General features: G+C 38.4%; 1 long non-coding RNA gene across 1 annotated transcript; it reads right to left on the bottom strand.

The window, feature by feature from the left end:
- Positions 1-1,932: 1,932 nt before the first annotated feature.
- Positions 1,933-3,134, bottom strand: LOC126633359 (uncharacterized). The gene is made up of 2 exons (XR_007627038.1): positions 2,361-3,134; positions 1,933-2,175 (listed from the first exon to the last, which is right to left on the bottom strand). It is a non-coding gene; the product is annotated as an uncharacterized LOC126633359 (long non-coding RNA).
- Between the last annotated feature and the right edge of the window lie 9,412 nt (positions 3,135-12,546).

The following is a 12,546-nucleotide window of genomic DNA, read 5'->3' as shown; positions in this document are numbered from 1 at the left end:
GAAAATTACTTTATGACGTGGCAATAGTGGGTAGCAAAAATCGTCGTTCACACAAAGGAAGGAGTGTTTAGTCGAGTTTTACAAAGGAAAAGCACTTTCTAGTGGCAAATTGTAGTTTGAGAGGATAAAAGCTCAAGTATCTAGGTAAAAACTCATCCTCATACAACAATAACATCGGCCACTTGGATCAGAGAGAATGAACTAAAAAGGAAAGGCTTGCTCTTGAAGTAAGAAGCAGTTCTATAAAAGGCATCATAAAGGAAGAAAAAAATGACACTCAACTCAACATACAAATAGACTTTAATGCTCTGCAAAATCTACTTTCTAAATTCCTTTTCTATTTCAAACACTCTTTATATTAATTGCTCTACTACTCTCTTTGCAGTATCAATTTCCTATATTTAAGAATCCCTTTCTCAAGCACACTCTGTGCTAGCAAGAATTTGCTCGTCTGGTGAGCAATCTTGCTCGAATAATTTTAATTCGTGTCCAAATGTCTGTATTTATTGCTTGTACATTTCAATGCAAGTACTTTCTATTTTGTTAAATAGATTTTGCATGTCTTTATGCTTCATCGCTTTTAATACTTTATATTCCAAGTCAAGTTTTTTTTCTTTTTTTGTATTTACATTTGCACGACGATTGCAAACTGACTCGACATGGTTCAACCAGTCCGTGGTCCTCTCTTGGTAAACAACACGATTAAAAAGTACTTGTCACCAAGGTATGATAAAGAACTTAACATAGATTTAACCCTTCTATGGCACAATCACTTGATAAAGAAGTCGAATCTCTTGTGGCGTAAGCAAGTTATCCAAAACAAACGAATCAATTAATCAACTTGTTGGTAAGGCGAACAATGGCATGCCTAAAACATTACACACTCATTTAAGATATCATCAAGGCCTATGAAGGCCCCTCAAAGGCCACCTTAAACTGACACTGTCTACCATGATTGCAAGGAGAACTATGACGCCAACAAAAACAATCAAGAAATTGCACTCCGGTGGAGTTTTTTTCTTTTTCTTTTTTTTTTTTCTTGATGAAAAAATGGAGTTATTTTCATTGTCTATGTAAAGTCAAAAGAAATTTTGTGGAATCGTCGCATTTTAGAAATTCGTACGCAAGGTTTAGGCAGGCGCGGCTCCGGGATCATTCATACAGGGTGTTGCAACAGTGGTGGTGGTGATTCAAGGGGATCTCACGGCGAAGAGAATCACATCATTGTTGGTAGTGCACATGATCTTGATCAAAGGAATGTAAAGGCTATTGAAGTTTAGACAGCGTACGTACACCTGCGCCTACGTGTAGCTGATTAAAATTAGTCAGGTAAACGTTAGAGTTTGTTATTTTGTTATAAAAGTTTTGACCTTAATTGACGTTTATTATTGAAATACCCATTGGAAATTACTCAATAATGAAAATCACACTTATTTCATTTCTCTTTTGGGAAATTTTGTTGTATCCTTTGAAAAAAAAAAAAATTATTAATGAACGTGATGAAACTAACCAATATTGTTATTTACTTTGAGTTAGTTTAAATAAACAATGTGATTCTCTGTATTATCTTATGTTTACCTTTTTTATAACTTTACCCATCATGATTGTTAATTATACATGGATTAATTACATTATAAAATCATGCTTCAAATATTAACGTGCATTATAAATACAACTCGGTGTCCTCTCTTAAATAGTAGTTGTTTCTTTAATCATACAATATACTTTCATGATAGTTAAAATCTCATAGTTACATGATTCTGTTTGGTATATATATATATATATATATATATGTACCCACACAATTACAATTATAGTACACTCCACTATAGAAATCAAAATAATTATTTTTCGATTACTTTAATCATTCGGCCAAAGCGCTTGTAAATAATTAGAGTGTAAAAGTGGAAAAAGATGTAGAACGCTTCTGCATGTTGAAATATACGTATTAATTGCACGTATAGTATTTACTATAATATACAGAACGACATTGAAATGGAAAACAATAATACATTGAAGTCATTATCATATCAGTGATTCAGTAATTAGAGTCTGTGAAGCTGTTATTATCTACTGCTGAAGCACACCAAAACACAGAATTAAGATAAAACCAACCAGTCTTTCTCCTAGTATACATCTGTAGGAAATCTCAGAAACCAATACGCATTACTGTACCTGGACAAACTAAAAACATTGTCATATTAAACAACCAAAAATATGAATTATCCTTTCGCAGTTCTATATATACATTGCCCGTCAACCAAATCTTCATGTTTCTGGTGAAGAAAATTAAAGAAAATACTAAAACAAAAATGAAACAAAAGGAAAAAAGAAAAAAAGAAAAAAAAACAGGCGATCACCTTGTCAAAAATTAAACTTGTGTAGCTATAGATATGTTGATCAGGGTGATCTCCAACTTCTTAAGCCGATACCATTGTGCTTCCTTGAGGGGCCAGAAGCCGGTATAGGTATCCTTCTCGGAAAGAAGCCCAAAAAGTGGCCAGAATTCTGCATGTACTTGGGTTTGAACCTGAAGACTTGGGCGGCGGTTGTGGGTGAGGCATGGCAATTTCCGAGAGGAATGAAGATGAACGTCACAAAAAGCCATACCGATACGAGTACAACTAGAGGCCGTCTACTTGAAGCCATGCTAAGTTCGCTTGTTCCAAATTAAGTAAACTAGATTGCTAGAATGGAGAGAGATCAGATGGTGAAAGATGGTTTGGTGAAGTTTGGTTTTGAGGCAATTGGTGACCAAAAGGTGGTGAGAGCAGGAAACATGGGCAATTCAATGCGCAATTGTGTGTGTAGGGGATTGTTAATTTGAAATATGTGGTGTGGAGAGAGAAAGAGGGAGAGAGAGATGAGAGCTAGAAATCAGATGCTTCTACAAGTAAAAGTAATGTTCGAAGGCAATAGAAAGTTGAAAAGCTTTGAGAAAGAAAAGAATGCCAGCTTGTTAATTTCAAAAAAATGGTCTTATTCAAGGGTTGGAGCCTGGATGTTCTTATTAAAAAGCTAAGAAAAAAGAAGTGGACCATGAAAAAGGTTATATATTAGCTTGCTCTCTTAATTTTTGTCAAATCAAACGCGAAGAAAAGATGGGAACACTTGACCAACTAAGGGAAAGGAAAGGATCGATGTGCTAAAGTTTCTGAGGTAAGGCCGGAATTCACCACTAATTATATTGACATTGTTTCTATTTAATTACACATGCAATTAATAGATGTGAAATTTTAATTAAAAAAAACGCGTGGATGCATCTAATAATAAAATAATTTAATATAAATTATTATTTAATTTGGGAGATGATTGATGTGACATTTTTTATTTTATTTAGTAACAAACTTACGAGGGTTAAAAGAAAAGAACGAAAGTAAAGAAAAAAGGGAAGTTAGGGATTAAGTCATGGCTTCCATTAGAAAATGGTTAATTAGGTGGGAGCCTGTTTTGGTCCTACCTCATCAGCAGCTAGTACTATGTGTTGTTTTCGTCTTTAGAGTTTAGAGAGACCCCCCATAACAGGAAATCTTGTCCCTTTGCCTCAGCACCTTTCTAGGCTTTATTTTGGTGCTATCTGTCTTTCCCTCCCTCAATATATCTTTCTTAATTTCTTGAATTTTGTACACGTATATATATATATATATATGCGATGCGACTGTGATCGATCGAGTACAGCTTTGAGTCTTGGCCCATTCCCCTAATTAAGGGGACTGCAATAATTCTTCTCTACTACTATACGTCACTGTGCATTCTGCATCAACAGTAGGTTAAAAAAAACTTAATCTTTATAAATCTATATAGCTTTATGGGGTCGTGCATGGTCGTGTCTTTCTCGCACGGCATAGTGCCAGCAAAACTTCAAAACCACCACACCTAACGATCAAGACCAGTGGTTAGGTTACATTGGCATGCATGCTGAGTAATTATGAGTTAATTACGTTGTTTTTTGTGAATGTGGACGTGCCAACTTGCAACCGAGTTTGGTCAGGCGAGTAGAATAGATGCAGTAGTGGTATCGAATGCGTTGCTGACTTCTGCACTTGAGCGACTATGGCTAACAAAGGAACACCTCTTGTTGATGCACAAAACCGGAGGGGTCTTGGAACAACGTAAATCCGACCGTGAATCTACAAGAAAGTAAAGAACACAAGATGTATCGTAATTCACCCCAATGTTTGGGCTACGTCCACACTGATATTGTATTTCTCTATTTTGTGAGAGGATTGTGAGGGTGAGAGCTTTGTAATGTGAGAGTGAGTCCTCCTCATTGTGAGGGTGAGGAGTCCCTTTTATAGAATAAGGGCTCCTCACTTATTACATATTTGCCCATTCATTTATTACATAATTACATTTGAGTCCCCCGAGTATTTATACGAGGTCTAAATACGGAGGCCCTAAGTATGGTACAAACAGTAGTTCCCCAAGTCTTCAGTCAAGAGAGTCTTTTGGCTGGAGACTTAAAATTCAGTCCATGTGTGGGCCGAAGTAACTAGATGTCGTCTTGAACCGATACTCGATATGAGGCGATGCTCGATCTGAAATGAAGCTCAACTAGAAGTAGCACATGTTGCGAGGTTGCTCTACTTGTGGCTTATGTTGCCTTGGTTGGCTCGACTTGTGGCATTAAAGGTGAGGGAATCCCTTTTATAGAATAAGGGTTCGCTCCTCAATACATAAATGATGGGCTAGAGTTGATGCTTGTGGCGAGGCAGTTGCTCAGCAGGCGGCAATGCTCTCTAATGATGGTGAGGGAATCCCTTTTATAGAATAAAGGCTCGCTCCTCAATACATAAATGATGGGCTAGAGTTGATGATCGCGGCGAGGCGGTTGCTCAGCAGGCGGCGATGCTCTCTAATGATGGTGAGGGAGTCCCTTTTATAGAATAAGGGTTCGCTCCTCAATACATAAATAATGGGCTAAGAGTTTATGCTCGCGGCGAGGCAGTTGCTCAGCAAGCGGCGATGCTCTCTAATGATAGTGAGGGAGTCCCATTTATAGAATAAGGGGCTCGCTCCTCAATACATAAGTGATGGGCTAAGAGTTGATGCTCGCGGCGAGGCGATTGCTCAACAGGCGGCAATGCTCTCTAATGATGGTGAGGGAGTCCCTTTTATAAAATAAGGGCTCGCTCCTCAATACATAAATGATGGGCTAAAGTTGATGCTCGCGGCGAGGCGGTTGCTCAGCAGGTGGCGATGCTCTCTAATGATGGTAAGGGAGTCCCTTTTATAGAATAAGGGCTCGCTCCTCAATACATAAGTGATGGGCTAAGAGTTGATGCTCGCGGCGAAGCGGTTGCTCAACAGGCGGCAATGCTCTCTAATGATGGTGAGGGAGTCCCTTTTATAGAATAAGGGGCTCGCTCCTCAATCCATAAGTGATGGGCTAAGAGTTGATGCTCACGGCGAGGCGGTTGCTCAGCAGGTGGCGATGCTTTCTAATGAAGGTGAGGGAGTCCCTTTTATATAATAAGGGCTCGTTCCTTAGTACATGAACAATGAGTGCTCTCTAATGAAAGTGAGGGAGTCCCTTTTATAGAATAAGGGTTCGTTCCTCAGTACATAAATAATGGGCTAGAGTCCCCCAAGTATTTTTCATGAAGCCCAGTTGTGAAAGCCCAATATATGGTACATAGTGTAGTCCCCCAAGTCTTCAGTCAATAGAGGCTGTTGGCTGGAGACTTCAACTTTAATCCATGTATGGGCCGAAGTGGCGGTTGTTCGGAGACGGTCTTTGTATACCATGCACTGAAGCTTTGTAGGTGAAATTTTTAAAGTGAAGCTTTGAAGCTGGAGCTCTATAAATGAAGCTTTCAAAGCTGCTTCGAAGCTGGAGCTCTGTAAATGAAGCTTTCGAAGCTGATTGACATGAGTGATGCTCATGAATGTTTATGTCGATTGACATGAGTGATGCTCATGGATGTTGACATGAGTGATGTTTATGAATGTTGACATGAGTGATGCTCATGAATATTGACATGAATGATGTTCATGAATGTTTATGTATGATTGACATGAGTGATGCTCATGAATGTTTATGTATGATTGACATGAGTGATGCTCATGTATAATTTTGGAGTACTGGACGTACTTTTAATCATCTGGTTGGTGATAATAGCAGCAGGCTGCCGGATAATTTTAAAGTACTGGGCGTATTTTTGATCACCTGGTTGGTGATAATAACGGCAGGCTGCCGAATTATTTTGGAGTACTAGGCGTACTTTTGATCACCTAGTTGGTGATAATAGCGGCTGGGTGCTGAATAAATTTGGAGTACTGGACGTACTTTTGATCACCTAGTTGGTGATAATAGTGGCAGGGTGCCGAATAAACTTGAAGCCATAGGACCTGGCTCTTTTGGGCATATGGGCCTTCCCCTCCCCCCCCCCACATAACATTCCAGCCCATTATTTTGGGCTTGCCGGTTTTTTTTTTTTTTGTTTTACCCTCTGATGGGGTTATACATATTTCTCCGAAAGATAGGAAAAATAAATTACATCATTCAAAAATAAATCCAACCCTCGCTCAATGGGTCACGCCCATAATTCTCTTTTCTGCATGCCATCATCACCGCAATTATCTCTGCTTCTTTTTTATCTTCTTTTTCTTTCTGCTTTTGCTTTCTGCTTTTACTTTCTGCTTTCTGCTTTTGTTTCCCACTCCATTTCCAGACATCCTTTTGCTTTTTCTTTTCTCTTTTTATTCCTTGCTTTTGCTTTTGTTTCCCGCAGCTCACTTGATTGCTTTTGCCTTTCCTCTGCACCTTTGTTGCTTTTGTTTTTGTTTCCCATGTGCTATCGCAGAGCAAAATCTCGTAAATGTAAAATTTTTCCCTTTACACCCTGATACATCCTGATGTCGTCGTGAAATTGAAGGAGATTGCAGATCGTATGATTCGGTCCGGCTACGAAAATGAGTGTGTGCAGGTGTATAACAGCGTCAAACGCGACGCTTTGGACGAGTGTTTGGTGATTCTGGGCGTCGAAAAGCTGAGCATTGAGGAAGTGCAGAAGATTGAGTGCAAGAGCAGATCCACCTGACTCTTTGTAGAGTTTACCGACTTGGGAAATCTCAACGCTGCTTGCCGGTGTGAAATAACATCATCACTGGCAGAACTGACCAAGCAGGAGTAAAGCCTCTTGGGCTCACAGTCCCGGTCTAGAAAGCTTACTGGTTACCGGCTGGTTTGCATTCCTTAGAGGGAAACGGAATAGAGTTCCTGCAAATGGTGTTTTCATGTCGCAACCAAAAGCACAGTAAGGCAAGAATTGATCTTTGTACGTAGACTGGTTTCTGCAAATCCACCTGACTTTCTGTAGAGTTTACCGACTTGGGAAATCTCAACGCTGCTTGCCGGTGCGAAACAACGTCATCACTGGCAGAACTGACCGAGCAGGAGTAGCTTTCTAGGCTCACAGTCCCGGTCTCCCCATACATACATTTCAACATGCATGATGGTTGCCACCTGGTTTGCCGTGCCCTTCTCGATCAACGCTTCGTGGACGAGCTTGGCGTCGTTCAGGATGATCATGGTTCGAGTACCCATTTTAAGAGTGAAAATGGGGCCATACTTTAGCTGGAGATCATCGGCGTACTGGAAGAATGGTTTTCCAAAGCGGGCAAACTGGAAGAGATTACCGACAATCAGCCATCTCGGCGGACCAGGAGGGAGATTGGGGTGCTTGGATTTGGACTTGTGGGTGAGCAGGAAGATTAAACCAGAAATGAGGAATGCTAGAGGACGATGGATTGTACAAGTTTCTAGAAACAGAGAGGCCACAGGGCCGGAGGCAGAGAAGAAAGAGAAGGATATGGGTTTTTGTGGGTATTTAGATAGAGAATCTTAGGATTTTTAGAGAGAGAGATTGGTGTTCTTGGTTTTTTGTGATTTTTTTTTTTTTTTTTGTAAGAGGATAGTAGAGTGAGAGATAGAGTATTTGGTTTCCTGGGTTTTCTTGCAGATTCACGACGGAGGTGAAAAATTGAGAGAGAACCGACATAGCTTTTCGTGTCGTTTCCCACAGATAGCGCCAAATGTTGATGCACAAAACCGAAGGGGTCTTGGAACAACGTAAATCCGACCGTGAATCTGAAAGAAAGTAAAGAACACAAGATGTATCGTGGTTCACCCCAATGTTTGGGCTACGTCCACATTGATATTGTATTTCTCTGTTTTGTGAGAGGATTATGAGGGTGAGAGCTTTGTAATGTGAGAATGAGTCCTCCTCATTGTGAGGGTGAGGAGTCCCTTTTATAGAATAAGGGCTCCTCACTTATTACATATTTGCCCATTCATTTATTACATAATTACATTTGAGTCCCCCGAGTATTTATACAAGGTATAAATACGGAGGCCCTAAGTATCTACAAACACCTCTCAACCTAGGGTTCTAGAACCTTAAGACGAGGTTACCTAATTCACTGTGAAGTTCAAGATCTCCTCCACTAGGTTCAACTGGCTTAACTATATTTATAAAAATATAGGTGCACCGAATCGGGATCAGGTTGTAAGGGCATAGGTATTCAAAGGAGATGAGCGTTTTTACGGTGAACATGGTTCAGCCCCGTCTAAATGCCGAACTACAAAATGCACATGAAAGTAGCCAATTATAGAACACTTCACTTCACAGGAAACTAATGAAGTGACCTCTAAAGAATTAAGAATTCTTTGCTGGCTAAGACTTGGATAGATAATCAACCAACATAAGCAATGTTGTTAATTCACCTAAAGCTGCTCATAAATTGCTTGATTCTACGACTCCAGTGGTGTTAATAAAAACTGAAGAAGTCACAAGTTGCCAACATTGTATTGTTAATCCAAACTAAATATGTGTTGACGAGAGGGTTAGAATAATTAGCATTTTCTCAGGGTGTGGGAAAGGTTTTTGTGTTGAGCGTATCAGTTGTTTGTTGAGTGGAAGGGGCTTTTCACATGGCAGAACCTCTTCTATTTATAGGGATAGCATTTGTGATAAACAAGTCTACCAAGGTAAAGTCCTGATGGGACTGTGTTTACTCGGCATTTACTTGAATATTCCCTGTATCTCTTTAATTCCTTTCTTAGCCAAGACTTCATCTTCATCCATTCTTGGCTTCTTTGATTCCATCTGGGATTCTGAACTTCACCCTATTATGTGATTAATTCATTCTTATTTGATCAAGAATTAATCTAATCCTTGGGATAGTTCGCATTTAATCAAAGCTTTATTCTGATTCTTGGCAATTTCAATTTACATAGGACTTGACCAAGCCACATCTGATCTTAGTCCTCACACAGTCCTATTTTCATAAGGACTACCATTTCTTGGGCTAAAAATTCATTGGCCTGAGGGATCTTTACTGGGCTAAGGATTGTGGGGTTAGTCCATTCTCGACCCAAGCTATTATTTCAAGCCCAAACAGAATCTATGATCGTGTTCGTCTACCATGCAAGTTATGTAAGATATACGTATATTGTCAGACTTCGAGTTTATATTAATCATATTGGCTTAATATGAGATTCAAATCCATTGTCCCAACACTAAATATCTATCAATAATACATGTGTGTGTGTGTGTGTTAATGAAAACTATAGCATAAACGTGCGCAATGACGATGGACGAGACATGCACAAACGATGGAGCATGGGGTCGGACCAAAGAAAAAAAGAAGAGAAAACGCTGTAAATGGGGCAAGCCAGCAAAGCAACTACATATTCTCAATGCAATGCACTGCGTACGTGCATGTATATTAATTAATTCATATATCAAAAGTTGAGAGAGGATAACCGTGAGTTTTCCCGGCCCCCGGAAATGGTGGATAACCGTAACTTGCCACTAGTTGTCCTCCTTTAAAAAAATTAAATTAAATAAATAAATAAAAATAAAAAATAAAAAACTTGAGAGAGGATTTTGCTTATGATCCATTAACTTGCTAGTTGCTACTCATTTGATCGTATATATTCCATGATCCTTCTTCACTTTGATATCAATTCCTATGCAAAAAGCAATATCAATAAGTAACAAAAGCGATTGCTTTTATGAAGGCTTATCCATAATTAAACTCCTTCTCCTAGAAGGTATATGAACAACATTTTCTAATTTCTGGCACGCAATCATCAAATCCGAACTAGTTGAACTTAAACTCGAAATTGAGCAAAAGCTTCATGCAACCCGAAGGAAACAAAGAGAAGAAAGAAAGAGGAAGGGTCGGCAAGAGGAAGAGAAGATTGCGTTGATACAGAATGAAACAATGAGAGACCTTGATATCTTGACTGTTCCAACATCACCATCAAGCATTGTCCTCCTCAATGTTGGCTGAAATTATGAGTTGAAGAATATTCACTTTAATATGATTCGATCTTTGTATGGTTTGAGGAGTAAAGATTCCTGGGCACATATTAGATATATTTTCAGCACGGTGTCTAACATTACTCCTTGTGCCAATGTCACGTCGGACATTATATGTTGAAAATTAATAGATCTTCAGTACTCAAACCATAAAAAATGGCACCATATTAAAGTGCATATTCTTCCATTCATAATTTCGGGCAGCATCGTGGAAGACAATACTTGACGTTGAGTTGAAGTAGTCGTGACATCAAGGTCTCGCATTGTTTCATTATACATCAACACAATCATCGTTTCCTCATTGCCGATCCTTCTTCTCGCATTCTTCTCTTCGTTTCCTTCGGATTGCACAAAGCTTGTGCTCAATTTCAGGTTCAAATTCAACTACTTCGCAATCCAATGATGGCGTACCACATATTCACCTTCAAGGAACAATGAAAAAAAATGAGATAAAAATCACGAAAAATAAATAAATTAAACAAGATATGAGGTGGCAAGCCAAAAACTTGTTAAGATAGTTGCAAACACACAATATCGTTCAAGTAATACAATAGTAGTAGAGCATTGTTCCGACAAGAATCGAGTTAACCTATTTATTAACGAAATTTAAAAGCAAACAAAAAAAAAAGATTGAATTGAAGAGTGAATTGAAGACAAGTAAATAAACCAATTAAGAAGCACAAAATTAATAAAACGCTAGGCCAGCGATTTCACCTAGCATGTTGATAGTAATTTTCCCTAATCTCACTAATACTCTCCTGTGTTATATTAGTTGCGTTCCTTACTAACAACCCACTTTAATCAAACAATTAATGGTCGATTAATTGGATACATTAATAATAATAATAACAAACACTCAACATGCAAAGGTAATGTGGTTCAAATTCGTCTTTGACAAGAATCGAACCTAAAACCTCTTACTTAGAAATAAAGAGAAATGTCACTAGACCATAATACTAAATGGTAACATGCAAAGGTGGATTGAATTAATAACTTCAAAATATTGGGTATTCATAGCTAAATTAGATTGTAGCCCAGCCCAAGCAAAAGAAATTAAGTTCATCATAAACTTGAATAACAAAATGATTGAATTTGAAAGCATAAAAAGAACCGACTTGAATCCTCCAATTTCTCCTCCTTGAGCTCTCAGCTTCTCTCTCTACACATGATTTGTGCATTCTGTTTGTGTGTGTAGATGTGCAGGTCTATGTATCTTCCCATGTTATTATTGAAGAGGACTTGCATGGCACAAAGACATTGCTAAATTCAGACTCTTTGCCAATAATATGACATGGGCTAGTTTTTTTCCACATATCCTTGTACTACTAAGACGAAATACCATTGTAACAGTGAACCTAAAAAATCACATGTTCTTTACCCTCTTATTAGGCCGTTCTCTCCCCTTAAATTTTCATGTTTTTTTTTTTTTTTTTTTTTACTCCACATGCCAAAAAGAGGTTAATCCAAATTGTTATGGGAAACCTAATCCACCAAATAGATTGGGAAAAGCACTCATTGGGCTGACATCACCGACTGGGCTGAATTGCATCAGACCAAGTAAATTTGAAAAAACCAATGGGTCGACTCAACAAGCCCAAGTCATCTAAATTTGCACCAGTCAGAACACAGCTCATGCAGCCCAACTCAACAATTCTTCGGGTTTGCTCATATTTCCACCGTAAAATCTATGTTTCGTTCTCAAAGATATAATATCTAACTCACAAAACACATTAAAACCAACGACATAACAAAGAACCATGACTAAATAATAAGCAAAAGAGGTATAAAAAATGCGTATAAAATCAACCAAAGAGTTGTGTTAATTTTCCATGGAGATTGTTTGTACACTAGACCTGATCACCAGAAGCTACATGGAAATACATACAACAAGGCTTTATCCAACTAAGTAGAGTCGGCTGTACATCAAAATAGATCATAGAATGAAATCATAAGTGCATATTATGCACCCAACATTAGAAACATTAGGAGCTGTGAATTTTTTTTGTTGTTAGTAAAACAGGGGGTCTTTTCAAAAGACCCAAGAAAAGCAACTAACTAAATTATGTGAATGTTTTATGTTAACGTTATTGTTAAGAATTGTTATAACAGAAGGTAAGATTATGTGAAAACTCTAAATACCAGATGTGAGAATATTAGAGAAATAAAACATTGTGTTACTTGTCATGGATCGCCACCAAACTTGCAACACCATAAA

Source organism: Malus sylvestris, chromosome 1, assembly GCF_916048215.2.
Source record: "Malus sylvestris chromosome 1, drMalSylv7.2, whole genome shotgun sequence".
NCBI classification, from domain to species: domain Eukaryota; kingdom Viridiplantae; phylum Streptophyta; class Magnoliopsida; order Rosales; family Rosaceae; genus Malus; species Malus sylvestris.
This window is presented reverse-complemented; position numbering and strand designations above follow the sequence as displayed.